Genomic DNA, 24,778 nt, shown 5'->3' on the forward strand with positions numbered 1-24,778 from the left:
AAACTGGATACGTAGGCAGTTTGATCCTTCAAACTCAGTCGCAGCATCATTCTCCCCAAAATTCCTACACACATAAGGTTTGTCCAAAAAGAACATTTATATTGGCGCTGTCTGTGGGGACAATTTCTTGGAAATTCAACTACTAAATTTTTTGTTTCTTCAACTTACATTTTGTATACGTTCTATTTCTAAGCCCATGAAGCGTGGTGATAGTCGCTCTGAAGAAATCAATGAGGATCAGTCATCAAACAAAAGCTCGCTCGCTCGCTCATGGAGTTAGTCAACTACTACATGAAAGATAAGTTTTCCATTATCTAAGATATATGGTATACTATGTATTTTCTTAACTAGCCCATCCAAATGGTCACATGGGTTATCTCTGCTAAAAAATCACTACTATGGTCACTGCGTGTTTAACAAATAAGTCCATAGTGCAAGCGACCTACCTAGACTCTATGCTCAAATAATGATTGTGCGGCATTGTCAGACTTTGAATCATGAAAATTTTGAAACTACTTACTCCCTTCTCTTAATGCCTCAGTTTTAGTTATGACTTATATCAGTACATAACAATCTAGAAAAGCCAATATCATATATTCATTTATTTGCATCTTCAGTAATTACATACTTGCATCCAGTACCATTTGACATTTGATATAGACAGTTGAAGATGTCATGTTAGAGATGACCATACCTTTAACCGTGAGCTTGATTAGCATGTCGACCTCATAAACAATATGCCTGGACTTGTAATGAACACCTCAGCATAGTTAAGGTCCTAGTTATGTTGAAGGATCAATCTATCGACTTAATCAGGCTCAATCTATCAAATCTTGAGTTGTTGTGGCTGGACCTGACAAGAAATTGCAGGAAGTCGATCAAGACGTCCTCTAGCAATCAAGAAAGGAATTAAACAATTTGGCTCATTCTTACATGATGCGACCTCACAAAATTCGAGACTACTACTTTGCTTTTTTTTCCCTGGTAGAGCTAAGTTGTTGGGGAGATACAAATTCGATCTTCGCACTTTACAACCTCATCAACCCGTAGCGTTGGTGTTTTCCGCTTTTTTATGGTGGAATACAAACGAGCGGATTGCTTCCTCGTTGAGCCCTTGGCACTGACTTGCACATCGGGTGGGCTTTCTCTATCTGTCAATGGCCCTGGGCTCTCCTCTGGATCCTCATGGTGCAAATCAACGTTCCTGATATGAAAGTGGAGTGAAAGTCGGGCACGTATTAAAGTGAAGTGCTCCTCCCCTAACCTGCAACACTTATTCTTCCAGCGCTCACGTTACATATCGTTGAAAACTGCTACTAATGAATTTTCTATTATAGTTGGATCTTCTGCAGGTCGGCTATACTTTGAACATACATGGGGCTGCATTAGTTGTACATGTTTTTTATGCTAGGAATTGCAGGCGATGTAAATCCATGGATGCTTAATTCAAATCTGTTTTGATTTGAGATCAAACTCCAAGAACTGGTGCAACAGATATACATAACAACTCAAGCTTTCAGTCGACTTAATTAACACCGTACTCAAATAAGTAATTGCATACTTGCATCTAGTACCATTTGGCATTTGATATAGACAATTGAAGATGTCATGTTAGAGATGACCATACCTTTAACCGTGAGCTGGATTAGCATGTCGACCTCATAAACAATATGTCCGGACTGGTAATGAACACCTCAGCATAGTTAAGGTCCTAGTTATGTTTAAGGATCGATCTATCGACTTAATCAGGCTCGATCTATCAGATCTCGAGTTGTTGTGGCTCGACCTGACAAGAAATTGCAGGAAGTCGATCAAGACGTCCTCTAGCAATCAAGAAAGGAATTAAACAATTTGGCTCATTCTTACATGATGCGACCTCGTAAAATTCGAGACTACTACTGCTTTTTTCTTGATAGAGCTAAGTTGTTACAGGAGATACAAATTTGATCTTCGCACTTTACAACCTCATCAACCTGTAGCGTTGGTGTTTTCCGCCTTTTCACGGTGGAATACAAATGAGCAGATTGCTTCCGCGTTGATCCCTTGGCACTGACTTGCACATCGGGTGGGCTTTATCTATTTGTCAATAGGCATGGGCTCTCCTATGGATCCTCACTTAAGACCAATTATATATTTCAAATGCAAATCAACATTCCTGATATGAAAGTGGAGTGAAAGTCGGGCACGTATTAAAGTGAAAGTGCTCCTCCCCTGGCCTGCAACACTTCTTCTTCCAGTGCTCATGTTACATTTTGTCGAAAACTGCTACTGATGAATTTTCTATTATAGTTGGATCCTTTGCAGGTCGGCTATACTTTGAACATACATGGGGCTGCACTAGTTGTACAAGTCTTCTACACTAGGAACTGCAGGCGATCTAAATCCATGGATGCTCAATTCAACTCCATTTTGATTTGAGATCAAACTCCAAACTAGGGGTCACTTGTACTTCGAACTGGTGCAACAGATATACATAACAGCTCAAGCTTTCAGTCTACTTAATTAACACCTTACTCAGATATTGAGAACCGGTGAATTAATGAGGTTACATAGACTCTATACAAATGACTATCACAAAATGCAGGAGTTGTTTTAGAGCAAGCTTTGGCGGCATATTTAGTTCATTGATTCCACTCCAAATTTGGCATTTGGCATTTTGAGTTCCACCTTGCAGGACATCCTCGCCCAATATGCAAGGGTTCGACTAAACTATCAACCTTGCATTATACTACTAATTTCTATATCTACAACTCGATCTTCCGCAGGTCGATTACACGTACTCCGAGCTGGGGCTAGCATCAACGATCAGCGCAAATCTAGTGCAGGTCAATCAATCTCCAAACTGGGGGCTAGTGATAAGAGCCCAAAACTGTAGTTTTAACCCCTTAACCATCATACTTTTAGACCAATGATGTGAGTAATAATTAAGAGTTAGTACTGATTACGTGTTTTTATGCATTTCAGGCTTCAAAGTCCATTATGTGCAGAAATGTGCCACTTTAGCGAGATAAAGGAGCAAAGGTTGGTTGCTAAGGAGTTATGTGATTAAAGGCTAAGATTCAAGAAGACAAAGCCTTTCTAAAGCCTGGTCAAAAAAAAAAGTCGTCGGCGAAAAAAAATAGCACACAAAGTCAGCAGAATTTCCAAAGGCCGTATCTTTGGACTCAGACTTTGGAATTGGGCTTACCTTATGTCAAAACGACCGGCTCGGAAAGAGCTTTCCAATGGTCTAAGCCTTGACCCAATCAGAGGAGCAGAAGTGGACGAAAAGTCTATTAAATACAACTACAACTGAAGAGGCCTTTTTGGACTGAAAGAATTGGGTTTTGGGCCTGATTCTCTGGCCCGAAACATGACTCCAAGCCCATGCACGATTTTTGGATCTGAAAGTATAAAAACCAAAGCTTCACTCTTTGTTAATGGTAGATAGTTAGAGGTAGCTAGTTAGACCTAAAACTATAGATAATTATAGATCTAGTTTTCATGTAATAAAATTAAGTTTAGTTTAAATTCAATTCTTGTTTTAGATTAAACTCTTAGAATCATTATTCTTAATTAGTTTGATTAATAAAATAGCTAGTTTGTCAATTTCGATTCTTGTCATTTACAATTGTTTAGATCTAATTTCCTTTATTCATTAGATAGCTAGACTTAGATTAGTTAGATTATTAATTTAGTATTTGAATCATTGTTTTATTATTCATTAGATTAATAAAATAGTGTTCTTGGTAATCTAGTTCATTTTCCATTTACTTATTTAGTTCAATTCTTAGATTCAATTACTTGTCATTATTAGTTTAATTAAATTATTGCATTAGTAGTTTTGAATTGGGTTTAAACAAGCAAAGTTTCAATCTTTATATCATGTCTTGTTTGAATTCCATTGGGAATGATAGCGTGATGATTCTCGGCTAAACCTCCATTGAAGGGGTTAAGAAGCCTTGATGAAAGCTTGATTCCGATTATCGTAGAGTCGTCGTAATTTCCTTTCCACTCTAGAAACGATTAGTTCACCATGAGAATGAGTTTAATCGTTCACATACTAGTACGTTATGAATTGGTAGAAATGTCATGTGTAATTAGGAATTAGGAGTAACCATATTGTTCTGCAAAGCAGTTCAATTCGGATTACGACGATTTGTCGTTAGTAGGATTAAGTCGAGTTAAGGTGGAATCAATCCCCCTCTAACTCCTTATCATAGAATCAATGTAGCATTCCCATAGTTGTTCTAATAGTCGACTAGTTGCATCTTGTGGGTAGTTGCATCGTAGTTAGTTGCCTTTTCATAAATCTCTCATTAGACTTTAGAGTTAAGAGTACTTATACGTAGAAAACACAGCATGCGGAAGGACTAGGAGTGGAACGAATCATCTACTCCACTATATCTTATAGGATTGAGAGTATAAACTTTGATAAAATATAGGAACTTAAAATAGTTTAGTTTACTTACGTTTTGAGTTTCATCGTTCATTTCGTAGGTAAACTATCTTTTTATGTTTACTTATCGCGTCTTGTTAGTATAAATTGAATCCGTAGTATAATCGTAGAATAGAAATTTCACATAACACATTACTCTCACCATTGTTCTTTGTGTTTGTTCAATTGAATTTGTTTAAGTCTTGAGAGTTAAGAGTGGAACGAATCCTTACTCATTATATTGCATGATTATGTTTTGAGAGTAAGAAGAATTGATTTAAACGTAAGAACGGTAGGATTACGTATTAGTGTTGTTAACATTAATATTTGGGATTCTATTATTTTTACGGTTATCAGCTAGCCACAACCATCTCCGAATTGGGGCTATCTATCGCCATCTGCGCAGATAGAACCCAGACTTTGGAGCTTAACTCTCAATTTATTGAGGAAATTACCATTTAATTTGTTCTAATTCCTTTTTTGGTATTAGTCCGATCTAGTGCAGGTCAATTAAGCTCCAAACTGGAGGCTAGCCACAACTATCTCCGAACTAAGGTTAGCTATAGTCACGCCAATTCAAGGCTAGCTATATATCAACTAGGATCTCCAAATCAGGACGCTAACTAGAGCCACCAGTTGACTAGTGCTGGTAGACTCACTTGGGTCCTGATGCCCACCAGAGTATAATGCTCACTCGAGCTCAAACGCTACATAGCGTCTCCACTTCTCACTAGTTGAAACCTACAACTTCTAGGATCAACTCAGTGCAGAACGCTTCCATAAATGCTAAAAGGTCCATTGACCTACGCTCACTCAAGCAGAACGCTTCTATAGGCGCTAAAAGGTCCCTTGACCTACACTCACTCGAGCAGAACGCTTCCATAAGCGCTAAAAGGTCCCTTGACCTACTGAAGCAGAACACTTACATAAGCGATAAAAGGTCCCTTCACCTACGTTCACTCGAGCAAAACGCTTCCATAAACGCTAAAAGGTCCCTTGACCTATTGGAGCAGAACGCTTACATAAGAGCCTAAAGGTCCCTTGACCTACGCTCACTCGAGCAGAACGCTTCCATAAATGCTAAAAGGTCCCTTGACCTACGCTCACTCAAGCAGAACGCTTCCATAAGCGCTAAAAGGTCCCTTGACCTACTGGAGTAGAACACTTACATAAACGCTAAAAGGTCCTTTAACTTACTCGAGTAGAATGCTTCCATAAGCGCTAAAAGGTCCCTTGACCTACTGGAGCAGAACGCTTACATAAGTGCTAAAAGGTCCTTTAACTTACTCGAGTAGAATGCTTCCATAAGCGCTAAAAGGTCCCTTGACCTATGCTCACTGGAGCAGAACGCTTACATAAGCACTAAAGGGTCCTAGACCTACGCTCACACGAGCTCCAACATGCTCACTGTTCCATTTGGACACGTGTTAAATTATTTCTCTCGACAGATCGTTCTTAAGAAAGCACAACCTAACGAGAGGGGGCTGTGTGGGGGACATATATTGTCATCAATATATTCACGACACGTGTCATTGCCATTGATCATATCTTGAGACTAACTTATTGGATCATTACAATTGGTCATCTCAAGTCATGAGTTACAAAATGGTTACAAAATGAACATGAATACATGCATAGAGCAATAATAGCTATCAAAGCAATATTAAATATCATCAATGAATAGAGCACCAAAAGTGGATCATTCGATCATAGAATCCAAACAATGAACTACGTTCGACTTGATTTTAGGTCGTCAGCGAACTGGATATGTAGGTAGTTCGAATCCTTACTCATTATATTGCATGATTATGTTTTGAGAGTAAGAAGAATTGATTTAAACGTAAGAACGGTAGGATTACGTATTAGTGTTGTTAACATTAATATTTGGGATTCTATTATTTTTACGGTTATCAAATGGCGCCGCTGCCATCTTAGTTTCACTTTCGCATTGTTTTCGTAGTATAAGTACTTTTCTTAAAGTCCCATTAAACCCACCCACCCTTGTTTGATTCATACTGTGGTTGTCCGTTTCAGCATTGAAAAGTTCCGCGAAAAAATACACGGAGCGCGACCGCGCCCTAAGCGAGCGCACCTGCGCCCATAAGCCTGGAACCTTGAGCGCGACCCGCCCCCATCTCGAGCGCGACCCGCCCTAAAACACTGTAACTTGGAGTTACACGGAGCGCGACCGCGCCCTAAGCGAGCGCACCCGCGCCCTGAGCTGACTTTTGCCGGATTTCCACAGGTTTGATTCGAACTTTGATTTTTCAAGTTTTTCAGTGTTCTAACTAGTTATATACACTGAACACGCGTAAACAAGACGCTATTCATAAGCGAAGCAAGGACGCAATCGGTATTCCTTTCTTCCGCACCTCGCATCTCCTGTTAGAGGTTTATACTAGTATATCAGAATTGTTTGGAGTGTTGATGTGTTTAGCTAAATTTGGTCTTAGCCTTGTATGAGATTAAGGTCTGGTCGAACAAAAACACAACAACGTCAACAAACGATTCTATCTAGTATACCATCTACTACACCTCTAGGTACTATTTCACACACACCACCTGACACAATGCCCGACGAAGGAGAGACTCCTCTCTCGGACATTTATAAAGCCTCGAGTGATAGCCCCAAATCTTGCATCGTTCTAGCAGACCCAGTGGGGGATTTCCGAATCCCCCCAAATATTTTTAATTTGTTACCCGTTTTTCACGGTTTAGACCATGAAAACCTTATCAGCACATGCGTAGGATTGAACAAGTCCTAACAACATTCCACCATCCTACGGTTGGTGTGGAACAAATTAAACTCAGGGTATTCCCTTTTACCTTAGCCGATAAGGCAGCGTCTTGGTTAACTGCCCAAGCGCCTAACTCTGTGGACTCGTGGGCTAAACTTGTTCAGCTGTTTATGGAACATTTTTACCCACCCCTAAAGATGGATAAGATGCTTTCCAAGATTCATTTTTTCCGACAAAAAATCCTCATGAATCATTTTCTGAGGCTTGGAATCGTTTCACCGATCTGCTTATAGAGTGTCCACACCATAACCTAGCAAAAGACACGTTAGTTCGTGCCTTTTTCAAAGGATTTCAACATCACCATAAAGAAGTCCTTGACATAATGAATGGGGGTAGTTTCCTCAGTAAAGGAGCCTCGGAGGCTTATAAATTTTTAGAGGATCAAACTAAGCGAAATAACAACTGGAGGGGTAATGATGATATCCACCGCTCTGCTAGTTCATCAAATACAGTTAAGGCCGCCGGTATGTTTGAAATTAAACACGATCCCGAGCTTAAAACTCTAATAAAATCACTCACTAAAAAGGTAGAGGCAATTTCTGTTCAACAAAAGCCTATCCCCGTCATGAACGTAAATTCAAATCCATGTAGTTTCTGTTGGAGCCCTGAGCATCCCGATTTCCACTGTCCTATAGCCTATGAACAGGCTTATTCCATTAATAATGAACCTAATGCCCCTTAGAGACAAAATTCCAACTTCGGTTGGAGAAATAACCAACACGTCACACCTCCGGGGTACAATAATCAATATGTTAGGCCAACACACAGTTTTAACCAAGCTCCACCACGACAAGGACAGGGTCAGGGTAATTTTAATAATTATAACAACCAAGTGCAACCTCGACAAGGTCAAGCACAAGGTCAAGGTAGTTATAATAATTATAATACTATTAGAGGTATCGTTCTGGTAAATAATAATTATCAAAATCTACCCATAAATAATTCACGTGAAATAGTTCCAGTCACACCACCCGTGACTACTACACCCACACAACCGGATCGTCTTGACACCTTCATACAAGTGAGCCAAAAACTTTTCCAAACCATGGCTCAATCTCACCAATAGCTTCTACAATCCGTTAATAATTTAACCCAACAGTTGGCTCAAGATAAAGCCCAACCCAAAGGTGTGTTTCCAGGTCACGCAATACCTAATCCTAAAACAACAAACACAACCTTTGAGGTAACCGATAATACTAGTAATGAATATGAAAATGTAGGTGAGCTAAATGCCATCACCACTCTCCGTTCTGGCAGAATGGTTGATAACAAAGTAACTATGCCTATAGTTACCCCACCAGTAGCCCCTACACCTGCTATTTTACTATATACCGAAATAGAAATTGAAGAGCCTACCACTGTAGAGGTACCAGTTACAACACAACCTAAGAAACAGAAAGCCACGGTTAAACATCCAGGTGATACCATTGCTAAATATAGACAGAAACCACCGTTTCCACAAAATTAGCCATGTTAACTAGGGATACAAATTATGAGGAGATTAGGGACGTTTTCAAGAATCTAACTATAAACCTTCCCTTCCTCGAAGCTATTAAAAAGCTACCACACCATGCTAAGTTTCTTAAGGAGTTGTGTACTACAAGGCGTAAGACCAATATACCAAAAGACGCCTTTTTAACAGAACAATTCCCAACTTTATCTGAACATAATGGAATTGTTAAGTACAAGGACCACGGTCGTTTCTCTGCATCGCATAATGCACATTAGGAGATTCCTATCGACGACAGCGTTATTAGACACGGGGGCTAGTGTTAACTTACTCCCGCTTTTATTTGTATAAACAAATAGGTCTAGACGAGATGCAACCCACTAAAATGACGCGTTGCAATTAGCTGATCGGGTCTATTAAGTATCCTAAGGGTGTGGTCGAAAAAATGTCTTTGGTAAAAGTTCAGGATTTCTACTATCCGGCTGATTTTGTAATCCTCGATACAGAAGTCGCTAACGACTCTGTCCCGATCATCTTAGGGCGTCCTTTCCTGGCAACTGCCAATGCGCTCATTAATTGCCGTGATGGTTCAATGTCCATGTCTTTTGGTCATCTTGCTGTTGAAGTAAATGTTTTTAAAACAAAGACACATTTACCCGATTCGTCTATGGATGGAGAGGTTAGCATGATCGAGAGCTTTGCTCGAGATTATTTCAACAACACGTTCCCTGATAATCATATGCCCAAATTTCTTTCCTTTGGAAGTTCAGACTCCAACATTTTTATCCCTACACTAGTCGATACACATATTACGGATGAGGATGACATAGATGACTTTCTCAAAGATATAGAGGACTATGATAGTAACTTGGATATGACCAATCTAGATGAGAAATTCGATGAGTTTCTTAGAGCAGGTGATGATTCACCCTATCAAGAACTACTTTGCACAACATCCACCTCGACTCCCCTCCTTCCACCCTTTCAAAGGAATCTCGAGTTTGCACTCGATCCTTTTGTTTCTCCCTGTGCTTCATAATTTTTAAATCCACCCAAGTAAACAAATACTTGAGAAGGACAAACCATTTGACACCTTCATTTTCAGACTTGAGACAGTCCCTACCTACACTATGAATGAGTTTTGTGCTAAACCCACATCCTCATTGTTTACATGCTTTCCTTCTACAACTTATCCATATCCACCATATTCTCCACAACCATTCACTTTTCCACACTTATTCACTAGAACACCCTCTCGTTCAAAAATGAAAAAGAAGGTGCATGCTAGGTTACGTTATAGGTTTATCCGACTTCGCTGTCAGTTCACTAGGTTGCGTCATAGGAAATCTTGGTGCTTGATTGTGCTTGGATATGTTTTCTATGATATTTATTTATGGAATGATCCACAACTATTTCGGTTGTTGATATATGATAAACTGCATGTTTAGACATATGTTTAGATAAAGTCTCAAGTATCTGACTATAAACGACTCAACTTTCGTGTTTGGTGTATTTCTTTTCATTTCCATATATTGGTGAGTGCACCATTAAGGTAACCGGGCCCTCCCTATGGAGTGTGTGGCTGTAAGTACCGGATCCTAAGTCCACGTTTAACATAATTCACATTTTCCACTCTTGCATGTTTTCTCGGATTTTTGAGTCATGTCTCTCTATGAGGTGAATTATGTCTTTCTTGTTTATTGTTTTTCATTATAAAAGTAAATATATATATATATATTAAAGAATAAACATAGTAATCTAGGAAGTCTCGGGAATTTGACTTTAAAAGACCCACTGCTAAAAAAAAAAAAAACAAATTTTCTAAACTTTGTTGTAAAAAATTTGTTTGGGGGTGGGGTGTTCGTGTTTCCGTCCTAGAATGTTTTATGTCCCATTAGAGTTGCTTAGGCCGTTTAATTGTATTTCGATTCGGGTTGACATAATCTATGAATTTAGAGTTCATTCGTTCGCATAACTTACGTCATGCACACACTTCGAGGCATTTTCCACTATCTTATATGTCATCCATGGTCGGAATAGAGTGTTTTATAGATCATTGGATTGGAAATTCTCTCCTGATCATTTCCATATCTCATTCACAAAAATCAGACCGGTAACGAAGCGACAATTTTAGTTTGAAGTTTAGCGAAAAATCGAAAAATTCAAAAATTTCGAATTGGGCTTGGGCCCAACCCGCGCGCACCGGCAGCACACCCGCGCCCTTACCTTTGCCCCAACAGTCGCGTTCATCCTTCCAAATCGCCATTAAAGACCACCAAAGGTCCAAACCTAAAAAAAAAAAATAAAAATAAAAAGAAACCTAATTAAACCCACGCCCACATTCTATTCAACTTCAAATCTTCTATAACTCCTTCCACCACCACCTCCACCAAGTAGAAAAAGCCAAAAACCACCGAAAATTTAAAAAAATTGTGAACTGTCGCGCCACCACCACTGTTTGTTTCAGTCGGTCGATTCAAATTCCAACACCACATCCCATTTAAACCCCCACTACATTCCAAACACTTAAATGGCTCAACAACGTCGAATTTTGCCGGAGCAAGCTTTTACTGGCAACCACTTCGCGCCGTTTTATGGTGACGAAATGATCAATAGAGACTGGAATAGCTTGTGGTACTCGACCGAAGCCTTTTACCACGAAGACTTAGTCCGATGGTTTTACAACACGAAGGAGGTGGAGGGGACTAGAATTTTTGTTATGGTGGCGTAAGAGGAGGAAGGAAGTAACTCATCGGTTGTTGGTGAGATTCTAGGCATTCCGCCTAGAATCCATCCGATGTCACGTTGCAGGAGTCCCAATATAATGGGGTAGAGCCGTTGATGCACGCGGATAGATATCGAAGGAACTACAATGCGAGATCGCGATTGTGTTCGCCAGCATCCTCGAACCAACCCACCGGCCGCAATTTCGATTGGATTGGTCGAACGCCCCGGGAAAGAGAAGGTCAGCGACATTAGTCTGAACTGCCTCCACATTTTATGGATACTCCAGGAGCAGAAGTATGAGTTCTGCGTCTTGGAGTTTTTGCTTAGCATGACTAGGGGAGTAGGGAAGTCTGTTGCACCTCTCCCTGTGTTGATAACCAAGATCATGCTGAAGTTGAGAGCAACTCCGGCGTCTGATAGGTCTTACATAACCCTATACCGAAATCCTCGCATCTATAAGGAGTGTGTCCGACGAGTTTGGAGGTTGCCTGAGGATAGGGTAGAGGACGAGGAGGATGGGGGAAATGAGAATGCCTCGGAGGATGAGGAGGACTTGACTTGTTTTGATGCGGATGCTTTGGAGAGGTGTTGGTCAGATGTAGAATGCATGGCCGTAATTCATCGTGGCATGCGTTCACTCAACACTATCTGCGAAGACCTCCGGACTCGACAGGCAGCTATCCACCATAATTTTGAGATCCGCACCGGAGGGAGGACGGCGGTGGGTGGAGATGAGACCGAGCTAGAAGCTCGCCGATTCGGGCCGACATGCTTGCACGATTCCCACCTCACGGGGATTCTGTTTTCGAGGACACACCATCGAGGGCACGCGTCGTCGCCCGAAGATTTAATGGTGCTGGCCCATCGGGAGCTCAGGAGCCATCTCCTGAGCGTGTGCCCTCCGCTACCAGCACTGAAGTGGTTAGGAATAGTATCGTTTGATGTTTTTATTTATTTTGTAGTTTCATTATTGTTATTTATTTTAATGTAAGTTTAATTCCGTAATTTGAATTTTGTAGTGAAATGTACTTCAAATGAAAATTTTAATATAATGCGGTTATTTTCATTGTGCGTGGTTGTTTAATATTGATCCCACCTTCCCAAATTGTTTGGGGGTGGTGTTATCTATTCCAGCATAATTTTTATATGACCCTCGATTAAATATGGCCGTTTAGGCATATCTATGAATAAGTATCATGGTAGGATGAAATCTCGATTAAATAGATAGATTCTATCATAAATTCAACCTAAAAGATACTAGGTTTGTTTTAGAATCAAGAAAATGAGTTGTTTCCGTTTTCGGGTTTGGAAATTTTGGTATTTCCGGAAACTGCCGTAAAAAACTTTTGGCAACTTCCTGATCCGTTTTAGCAACTTAAAACCTATATAAACTTCATACATTCTACACTCACAACTCACACTACACCTAACCTCCATCACTCACCTTTCACTCCCATGATTCCCACGTTTTGTCTCATTTTTCGATTTTCAGCACCTCGAGGCAGCGTACTGTGAGGGAGGGAGCTTTTCACTCCCTAATTTTTTTTTTTTAGAATATTTGTCGAGCGACTTTTCTTCAAGGTGAGCGACCCACGCTCAAACACTGGAATTCCAAAATCTTCAGAGCCTTTTCGGCTTTTAAGAGAGCGACTCTCGCATACGATTTCCGTGGACAGAAAAATTCCAGTTTGTCTGCGGGTTGTTCCCGGATCAGTCGCAGCTATTTCAGAGCATAATTTTGAGATGAAATCTCCTACATTGATACCGGAACAGTCTTTCGAAGATTTGTTCCAAAGCACTACTTATGGTGCTTGGTTTCGCGAAGCGATCACATACGTAGGCTGGGAACCGGTTATGGTAAGACCCGATGCACTTTATTCTCCAACACTAGCATCTTATTTTTACGAAAACTGCATTTTCTTTGAAAGACTAGATGGAGAACAAGTGTTCTCCATCAACATTGATAATGAACCAATGGAAATTACCAGGTTCTTGCTAGCATTTGTTCTTGGACTTGCTATGCCCACTGAAATACAAGACCCATGGTGTTATTGGGTAGATAATATGTATGTCTACACTTATGAGTTTTTGCATGAGTCGTATATGGCAGGGCATTTTTCGTATCGAGGACCAAGGGGAATATAACGTCGCCTTTGGTAGCCTGTCCATGAACATAGGAACTGTTATGTTTTGGATCATGCTAAATATTTTAGGGGAATGACGTTTTTCTTCTGTGAATGATGCCACTTGCAGCGTCTTCCTTGCTTTAGCCACGGGACGTATGTATCATGACCTTCCCCGAACCTTAATGTCTAGTTTAGCTCGATCCCATAGCATGAGGCATAAGTACCTTCTTATGCTTGTTCTAATTTCACGTATTATGCTATATTTCTTTCCTGTTTTTTGTACACGTTTCACGGATTGGATTACGGTCGACATCGCATGCGACCACCAATAGTATTATTTGATCTTTCCGTAATGACTTGGCAAAGGGTGGAGGATACAACCTCATCAGGTTGCACCTACACCCCGTCGGATAAGTGGCTCTTAATAGGTTAGCAATAATAGATGATAAATGGCGAGAAGCCCGGCAAATTATCATGGCATGGCAGGACGCGAAGGAACCTCACTTCTTTATAGAAGAAGAGGATGAGGAAGATGATGAGTAATGCGAGAGATAATGTAAGTTTTCATTCTAGTTAGTGTCTGCTTATGTCCCAAGCAATTTCATTCTTGTTAACCCCATAATGGGTAGAACTCGTATAGAGTTGCGTCAGTTTTTTTTTTATTTCCTATATTAGTATGTTCTAACCTTGTTTTGCAGATGTTCCTGAATTTCACGCGTTTCAATGGTATTTTTCCTACCCTCTTTATTTAAAATACTTTGAGGACAAAGCATGCTTCTTGTTTGGGGGGGCACGAAACACGTGTAATTAAGGCATCTGTTAGGATATAGATATGTATAATATGCATTTGTTTTCTAGTCAAAATTTCAAAAATTCAAAAATATAAATAAATAAGTTCATGCTATACACTTAGAAATATTGGTATTGTTTTCCTTCTTTATGCTCTTAATAATCTAGAAGTCTCACGTAGATTTTGCATTAGAATAATTTTTAGAAACTTAGGTTAATATATAGGTAATAATCTTTGCATCTATCTATAAAAATATTACATGAGTATCGATGATTGTTAGCAAATAAGTTTCTGAAATCTAGGCTAGAGTACTTATTCTACAAATCCTGTGAGAATATAGCCTAAAGCCTTATATGAGCGAAACATTTGAGAAACGACACAAGGGAGAAGTAAAATCCGAATAGAGAAATCACACGTCCACTTGCTTGATCACTATGCCATATCCTAAGCGAGAATTTAGGCCCTCTTTGGATCGATATAGCCAAAAATTCAAACCTATGAATTATTTTCCGCTAGTCGCCCCTCTGAACCTTTCTTTAGCCTTTCATAAACCACAAATCCTTTACCCTGTTACCAAACAAAACAAAATAAAAAAAATTCAACCTACCCAATTTAGATAAGTCTGAGAATAGAATGAGGAAGAAAGAAGAAGAGAAAAACCTGTGTATACAAAGTTAGTTAATTGCTTCAGAAAATAAAGGAAAGAAGTTTCCATCCAAAGAAAAGAAAAATAAAAATAGAAATAAAATAAAAACTCCAAAAATAGAATAAAAGGGAGTCAAAAGCCAAAGAAAAGAAAAAGAAAAAGAAAATATGGCTAAGGATGGAAACAAAGTATAGAAGCAAAAGAAAATAACAAGGTTTTCTCTAAGTTACATAATATGAAGACTCTATTATCTCAGACTTGTCCTTTTTGAATATTCATTTCTTTCCTTCTTAAACCATCTCCTAATCCCCGCAACACCTAATAAAGACCTCTAGCTCAATTAGGAATAGGTTAGTGTGATAGTAAGTGGCAGATGTGTTTGATCGACTCCGGCTTCCTTATTGTCATTGAGATTGTAAGGTAAAGTGTGCCCACTGCACACTAGAGTAGCGAAACTTGAGTGGAAAAATCAGAGTGTTGTATCTTGACTATTATTGTGAGAACCTACTTAAGGACGCTATTCCGACTTTCAGAAATGAACTTGCTAGACATTTCATAGTATTACTCATTGTATATATGTTTATTGTAGATGATTGATTATTATGCATATATTAGCTTAGGGTTCGACTTGATTACTCTATATGCATTGCTAGTGAGAGGTATAGTTAATTTAGAGCATGAATAAGGAAACAATAGTTTTATTTCTTAGTCGTTGTAGTATAGATGAAGTTTGTGAGTACCTTCACTGGAAAACTCTCACGAGGCTATAACTCGTCCACTAGGGAATTCCTAATGGTTTAAGGCCTTGTTGCATATGGTCAATGCAATCGCACTCAAGTAAACGCAGAGTAGATAGAACTCCATTTTTGGTCACTTATTCTAATTTCTCATCTTTGCTTGAGGACAAGCAAAATGCTGTTTGGGGGTGGTTTGATAAGAGCCCAAAACTGTAGTTTTAACCCCTTAACCATCATACTTTTAGACCAATGATGTGAGTAATAATTAAGAGTTAGTACTGATTACGTGTTTTTATGCATTTCAGGCTTCAAAGTCCATTATGTGCAGAAATGTGCCACTTTAGCGAGATAAAGGAGCAAAGGTCGGTTGCTAAGGAGTTCTGTGATTAAAGGCTAAGATTCAAGAAGACAAAGCCTTTCTAAAGCCTGGTCAAAAGCTGAAAAGTCGACGCGGGCAGAAATAGCACACAAAGTCAGCATAATTTCCAAAGGCCGTATCTTTGGACTCAGACCTCGAAATTGGGCCTACTTTATGTCAAAACGACCGGCTCGGAAAGAGCTTTCCAATGGTCTAAGCCTTGACCCAATTAGAGGAGCAAAAGTGGACGAAAAGTCTATTGAAGCCAACTGCAGCTGAAGAGGCCTTTTTGGACTGAAAGAATTGGGTTTTGGGCTTGATTCTCTGGCCCGAAACATGGCTCCAAGCCCATGCATGATTTTTGGATCTGAAAGTATAAAAACCAAAGCTTCACTCTTTGTTAATGGTAGATAGTTAGAGGTAGCTAGTTAGACCTAAAACTATAGATAATTATAGATCTAGTTTTCATGTAATAAAATTAAGTTTAGTTTAAATTCAATTCTTGTTTTAGATTAAACTCTTAGAATCATTATTCTTAATTAGTTTGATTAATAAAATAGCTAGTTTGTCAATTTCGATTCTTGTCATTTACAATTGTTTAGATCTAATTTCCTTTATTACGTAGATAGCTAGACTTAGATTAGTTAGATTATTAATTTAGTATTTGAATCATTGTTTTATTATTCATTAGATTAATAAAATAGTGTTCTTGGTAATCTAGTTCATTTTCCATTTACTTATTTAGTTCAATTCTTAGATTCAATTACTTGTCATTATTAGTTTAATTAAATTATTGCATTAGTAGTTTTGAATTGGGTTTAAACAAGCAAAGTTTCAATCTTTATATCATGTCTTGTTTGAATTCCATTTGGAATGATAGCGTGATGATTCTCGGCTAAACCTCCATTGAAGGGGTTAAGAAGCCTTGATGAAAGCTTGATTCCGATTATCGTAGAGTCGTCGTAATTTCCTTTCCACTCTAGAAACGATTAGTTCACCATGAGAATGGGTTTAATCGTTCACATACTAGTTATGAATTGGTAGAAATGTCATGTGTAATTAGGGATTAGGAGTAACCATATTGTTCTGCGAAGCAGTTCAATTCGGATTACGACGATTCGTCGTTAGTAGGATTAAGTCGAGTTAAGGTGGAATCAATCCCCCTCTAACTCCTTATCATAGAATCAACGTAGCATTCCCATAGTTGTTCTAATAGTCGACTAGTTGCATCTTGTGGGTAGTTGCATCGTAGTTAGTTGCCTTTTCGTAAATCTCTCATTAGACTTTAGAGTTAAGAGTACTTATACGTAGAAAACACATCATGCGGAAGGACTAGGGGTGGAATGAATCATCTACTCCACTATATCTCATAGGATTGAGAGTAGAAGCTTTGATAAAATATAGGAACTTAAAATAGTTTAGTTTACTTACATTTTAAGTTTCATCGTTCATTTCGTAGGTAAACTATCTTTTTATGTTTACTTATCGCGTCTTGTTAGTATAAATTGAATCCGTAGTATAATCGTAGAATAGAAATTTCACATAACACATTACTCTCACCATTGTTCTTTGTGTTTGTTCAATTGAATTTGTTTAAGTCTTGAGAGTTAAGAGTGGAACGAATCCTTACTCATTATATTGCATGATTATGTTTTGAGAGTAAGAAGAATTGATTTAAACGTAAGAACGGTAGGATTACGTATTAGTGTTGTTAACATTAATATTTGGGATTCTATTATTTTTACGGTTATCAGCTAGCCACAACCATCTCCGAATTGGGGCTATCGATCGTCATCTGCGCAGATACAACCCAGACTTTGGAGCTCAACTCTCAATTTATTGAGGAAATTACCATTTAATTTGTTCTAATTCCTTTTTTGGTATTAGTCCGATCTAGTGCAGGTCAATTAAGCTCCAAACTGGAGGCTAGCCACAACTATCTCCGAACTAAGGTTAGCTATAGTCACGCCAATTCAAGGCTAGCTATATATCAGCTAGGATCTCCAAATCAGGACGCTAACTAGAGCCACCAGCTCACTAGCGCTGGTAGACTCACTTGGGTCCTGATGCCCACCAGAGTATAATGCTCACTCGAGCTCAAACGCTACATAGCGTCTCCACTTCTCACTAATTGAAACCTACAACTTCTAGGATCAACTAAGTGCAGAACGCTTCCATAAATGCTAAAAGGTCCATTGACCTACGCACACTCAAGCAGAACGCTTCTATAGGCGCTAAAAGGTCCCTTGACCTACACTCACTCGAGCAGAACGCTTCCATAAGCGCTAAAAGGTCCCTTGACCTACTGAAGCAGAACACTTACATAAGCGATAAAAGGTCCCTTCACCTACGTTCACTCGAGCAGAACGCTTCCATAAACGCTAAAAGGTCCCTTGACCTATTGGAGCAGAACGCTTACATAAGAGCCTAAAGGTCCCTTGACCTACGCTCACTCGAGCAGAACGCTTCCATAAATGCTAAAAGGTCCCTTGACCTACGCTCACTCAAGCAGAACGCTTCCATAAGCGCTAAAAGGTCCCTTGACCTACTGGAACAGAACATTTACATAAACACTAAAAGGTCCTTTAACTTACTCGAGTAGAATGCTTCCATAAGCGCTAAAAGGTCCCTTGACCTACTGGAGCAGAACGCTTACATAAGCGCTAAAAGGTCCTTTAAATTACTCGAGTAGAACGCTTCCATAAGCGCTAAAAGGTCCCTTGACCTACGCTCACTGGAGCAGAACGCTTACATAAGCGCTAAAGGGTCCTAGACCTACGCTCACACGAGCTCCAACATGCTCACTGTTCCATTTGGACACGTGTTAAATTATTTCTCTCGACAGATCGTTCTTAAGAAAGCACAACCTAACGAGAGGGGGCTGTGTGGGGGACATATATTGTCATCAATATATTCACGACACGTGTCATTGCCATTGATCATATCTTGAGACTAACTTATTGGATCATTACAATTGGTCATCTCAAGTCATGAGTTACAAAATGGTTACAAAATGAACATGAATACATGCATAGAGCAATAATAGCTATCAAAGCAATATTAAATATCATCAATGAATAGAGCACCAAAAGTGGATCATTCGATCATAGAATCCAAACAATGAACTACGTTCGACTTGATTTTAGGTCGTCAGCGAACTGGATATGTAGGTAGTTCGATCCTTCGAACTTAGTCGCAACAGCATTCTCCCCAAAATTCCTACACACATAAAGTTCGTCCAAAAAGAACATTTACAGTGGTGTTGTAGGTTGTAGAATAACTTGTGTTTGGTTAGTTGAAGTTGATTAAAAACTTCATTACCATATACCAATGATCATATCACATCACTCTGATTTATATTTTATTCTTGTTTATATATGGTGAATTGGTGAAATGACCCGGGTTTATATCCCGACAAGAGAACAATTTGTTATTTTAAACTAGTTTTTCATGTAACGTTGGAGAAGCCTACACAAAACACTGATTTATGTAAAACATATTTTTCATTTTGCTATTTAATTTATATAATTATGTATTTTTAACAAATATAAATAAAATTACATATAAAAGTTGTGAGGGCCTTAATGCGGACCTTTGAGGGCTTTCACATCTAGGCCCTTATCTTCCCCTCAAAACGTGAGGGCCGGGTCAGGCATGAGGGCTTAAATGAAGGTTTTTTTGGCCTTTGTGCCGGGCTGAGGGCTTGAGGCCTTTTTTACACCCACTTACCCATCACTAGGGATGTCCAAATGGGTACTCGACCCGGCCCAAACCCGATTTTTTGGGTTTTGAACAGGTATCGGGTTACTCAAACCCGGACCGGTTTTCAATTGGTCGGGTTCAGAGTTGGATATTTTGTTGATAAGTGTGACCAAACCCTATCCTAACCCTATATTTTGGGTACCCATCGGGCTCGGGTTCGGGTAGGATAAAGCCCGATATAAATGAAGAAAAAAGACAATAAGAAACTTTATTTGAAATATATATCTACATTTTATTCTTTCTTCGGCTATCCACCAATCCTTCAAACAAAATAAAATTTCTAATGAACTTGGAAGTAATTATCACATATACTCAAACATAATTATTTGATATGGTTTAAAAATAGATGAACTAATGAACTATAGACACATGATCACGTGCAATTACTGAAAAAATTGAAAATCCCGACATAAATTTTTTCATAATCCAATATATTAAATAACTCATCATTGTAAACATGAATGATATCATAATCCAAATATTTATCTAACTTATTCTTTTATATGAGATTAGTAGTATACAATTGAAACCGAATTTGGGATCCGATTTTGGTTTGGGTTCGGTTTTGGGTTTTATAGTCCTTTTAATGGGTTTAGGGCTAAATTATCGGGTCAGACTCGGGTCGGTCCGGATTTAGAGAGTGTGACCAAACTCTACCCTATGTATTTCGGTTTGGGTTTGGGTTTTGTTGGGTTCGGACAGGGTTCGGTGCGGGTATTTTGTTCGGGTTTTGGGCGGGTTTAGGGCAAGATGGACAATCCCACCCATCACAACATGAAAAAACACATGACCGGTTAGTTTGTTTTAGTTAGTTAGTTGGAGAAGGGGCTGAGTTCTATATAAAACCGAAAAGCGGAAATTCTTGGAATAGTAGAATCGAAAAAAGAAGAATCGACTCAGAGAGTGAAAGAGAGTGAAAGAAAGAAATAGTTGAGAAGAAAAAGAAAGAAAGAAAAGAGAGAGAGAGAGAAACAGTTGAGAAGAAAAAGAAAGAAAGAAGCAGTTGAGAAGAAGATGACGAAGACTAAAAGAAAGCTTGATTTATCCAAAGTAGCTGAAGAAGATGAAGAAGGGAAACCAGAGGAGGCGGATGAGACAGAAGTGAATAAGAATGATCAAGAAGAGAATGGGGTCACGGCAGTGATTGGGGATGATGGTGAGCTCGACCCGGTGACGTCAAACAACCGACACCGCTGCAACCAATGTGATGCAACTTTTCCTACACCCAAGAAGATTCAAAAACATGTGCGATGCCATCGAGGATTTGATGTTATTTGCAACTTCATTAGATGTTTCTATCTCTTTAAAGAGGAAAGCGAGAGAAAAAGGCATTATCGACGGTGGCATATCAAGCCGGCGGTCGCATCATCCTCTTCCAAATATTGAAAAGTGAGTTTTCCAATTTTCTTTAATTTCAAGAATTAATAAAATATAGAATTTATTGCGATGATGATAGTTTCATATATTGACGAGAGCATTTTACTTAATGGGAACTCGACATGGTGGAGGAGATCATATTCGATCTGAGCGTTTACCTTAGCAACAATATTTTTATAGATAAGTTTCGATCATGCATCCACATAAGTGTTTCTTTAGTTGATTTGTTCTTAAGTGAGTGTTGCTAATCCAAACCGCTCATTTGAGTTTGTTCAAAATTGATTCATGAGATTCTTATTTGCGTGCGGTTGTATTGACTTCTCCCTGGTCAAGCTGATTGATTTAATGATTTTATAGAAAATTTTTGTAGACAGCATTTTTAATTGTTTTTTGTTCTCTGTTTTGGGAAATTTGGCAATTATAAGTCCGGCCCAACCAATTCGCGAATTAAACTGCATCATTCAAAAATTCGCCGACTTATTCGTTTTATTCGCCAAACCTTATAATTCGCGAATAATTCGGTGAATTACTAGCTATGGTTGAAGGCCATTCATGATGAGATGAATTCTTTACATAAGAATCACACTTATGAGTTAGTTGAGAAACCGGAAGGAAGAAAAATTCTCAAGAATAAGTGGATCTACAAAGTTAAGCATGAGGAGAATAATCCACACCCAAGGCACAAAGCTCGCCTTGTTGTGAAGGGATTTGGTAAGAGAAAAGGTATTGACTTTGATGAGATTTTCTCTCCTGTAGTGAAGATGACTTATATCCGGGTGGTATTGGGTGACCGCAAGTATGAACCTAGAGGTTGAGCAGCTAGATGTTAAGACAACTTTATTTCTTCATGGAGACCTCGAAGAAGATGTCTACATGGACCAGCCAGAGGGGTTTGAGGTCAAAGGCAAGGAGCACCTAGTATGCAAGTTGATAAAGAGCTTATATGGGTTGAAGCAAGCACCGAGACAGTGGTACATAAAGTTTGATTCATTTATGGCGAAGTAAGGATATAAGAAATCTGCTTCCGATCATTGTGCGTTTGTTCAAAAATTTCCAGACCGGGATTTCATAGTGCTCTTGTTGTATGTAGATGATATGCTGATAGTTGACCCGAACATCAACAAGATATCCAAGTTGAAGAAAGACTTGAGTAAGTCCTTTGAGATGAAGAATTTGGGTCAAGCAAACACTACAATAGACAAACTCATTTGCAGCGCTATATACCGTCACTAAAAGTCCTCAAAAGCATTGCAACACCAAACTAGGCGTTGCAAAGGCACTGCAAAAAAGTGGGTCACAAAAACTAACTTGCGACACAATATATGGCGTTGCAAAAGGTTCTAGCCTTTTGCGACACCATGGATCGTTGCTAATACTTTTTCTTCATCCCTATTTCTATTTTTGAAACTAAAATAATTTTGAAAATATTTTGAACTATTTTCCACCCATGGTGTTGTAAAAAACTCCTTGTAGCCACACTTGATGGCGTTGCGAAAGGGTCACCTGTAGCTACATTTTGTAGTGTTACAAAAACCAAAGCCTTTAGCAACAATATAGTTCGTCACAAAAGGCTTAAGCAATTACCAACACCCAAAACGTGGCGAATAAGTTGTTTTTATTGTACCTCAAATGCTCTGCTCCTACATTTATATTATATAATAACGTATTATATTATATATATTTTGAATCCTTTCAATTTATAGTCCTGCCCAATGCAATTTATGAAGATAATAATAACAACCTCATATCAATTGACAAATCATAACAAAATATATTTCATTAACTAACATCAATCATTACAAAAGTATTTGAATCATCCAACCATTAGTGTTTGCCAAAACATTGAATCAAACAATTTTGAAAACCATAAACTAATCAATTAAACAAGTTTGATCTTCAAAACTAGATTTTAGTGAAATTCCCAAATGTCGCATTCTGCCTATTGCTGATTTAAACAACATCCACCTAAGTTTTCTTTAATAACCTACCGACAACCGATGCCAATCTGGTACAACAACAAATTAAGAAAAAGATACATAAGTACACTTGTCTGATACATTACTAAAGCTAAAATGAATTGATGTAAGTAATGCACGGTAACATTGTTGCATCTAATAAAAAAAATGTGTGAACATTAGCATTACAATTCAAATTATTTTCCACAACAAATGTTTCACATCAAACTCTACTCTCTACTGATCCCAGGAGTAGTAATCAACTAATCATACCATGATTCACTTGCTAAAAACTGCTAGAGTGCTTGAAAAATGACATAGTTAAAGACCTAAACCAAAGAATTTATAAATAAATCAAGGTCAAAGTAGAAAAAACATAATCCTTAGCTTACCAACAAACTCTATTGTGAAATGCACAAGTCTTTCTCTTAACATTTGCTCGAGTTGTTCTTGTTGGTCTTTGTGCACATGAATGTCATGAGAATCCTCATCTCATTCAAGTTGACCAAGGGACTGAAAAGGATGAACTCATCATTTAGTTCATCTTATAGATTAACTAACTGCAAATAGTTATCTAATATCTAGCTAACATCTACTACAAACAAAGCTATATGCCAAATGACTATTAAGACTTTAAAAATATTAAGGCAACTACAAAAAGATTGGTTCACATAATCACATATATCATGTTTAATTTTGATAGAAGAATCTAAAATTTATTGAGAAATTTATGACAAATCATTATAGTGTGATGATACCTATGTAGTAAAGCATTATGTGTACCTCACCAATGTTAGTGACTGTTTTGCAGTCGATCATTAGAATTCACAATAAGAACTGATTTCAACACTTAATGGTGTAATTCATCCCTGGTAGAATATCAAAACCAAAAACATAAACCAAATCACGAAACTTGAATTAATTCTTTTAATTGACAAATTTATAATAAACTACAGAATATATATATATAATAAATAAACTAACACCATATAAGAATATAAGACTTACTGTAATACATGTGAGGACATTAGTAACTCAGGTTCTGCTCTCCAAATATGAGCTTGTCTCACCTGCATAACATACACCATCAAAATCACCTTCAAGAAACCTGCAAATAGATTATCTCTAACCGTTTCATTTTATACATTGCCCTTGGGCACCCAGCCTCAATAATACAACCTCGGATCAAAGGACTCAAGGAAACTTGACTTGTAGAAGCACAAATTTATCTCTGGACCATGTGGACACTATAATTTTTTATTGGTCGAAAATGAAATATCCAACATAGACATCCTCATAAATTTATCTTATAGGCCATATCTAAATTCTAATATGACTAAACCCTCACCGTTTACTTGAATATGGAACTTACTAAGAGCTTAAAATTTAGAATGGACTAACTTTTTGGGACAACAAACTCAAATATAGTTACTACAACTGTAAGCACACACACACACACATAATTGGGATCAAATATATATCTCTGCAGATAGTGTAAAGATCTTGTTCATAACTGTTTGAACTTGCAGTAAATACATATCTCTGCAGAGTTTAATTTTGTGATGCAACACACAGCGTAGCAGCCATAGGTACTCAAAAAAATCATTTAATTTGATATTACAAAAACACACACAC

At 38.3% G+C, this 24,778-nt stretch overlaps 1 long non-coding RNA gene across 2 annotated transcripts; it reads right to left on the minus strand.

Annotated features, from left to right (window-relative positions):
• Positions 1–23,278: 23,278 nt before the first annotated feature.
• LOC147502430 (uncharacterized) lies at positions 23,279–24,012 on the minus strand. 2 transcript variants are annotated; one of them, XR_015219997.1, is made up of 2 exons: positions 23,927–24,012; positions 23,279–23,656 (listed from the first exon to the last, which is right to left on the minus strand). It is a non-coding gene; the product is annotated as an uncharacterized LOC147502430 (long non-coding RNA). The 2 variants fall into 2 exon arrangements; XR_015219996.1 differs by having other exon boundaries at positions 23,902–24,012.
• Positions 24,013–24,778: the final 766 nt, after the last annotated feature.

This window comes from Coptis chinensis, chromosome 4 (genome assembly GCF_015680905.1).
Source record: "Coptis chinensis isolate HL-2020 chromosome 4, ASM1568090v1, whole genome shotgun sequence".
Taxonomy (NCBI): domain Eukaryota; kingdom Viridiplantae; phylum Streptophyta; class Magnoliopsida; order Ranunculales; family Ranunculaceae; genus Coptis; species Coptis chinensis.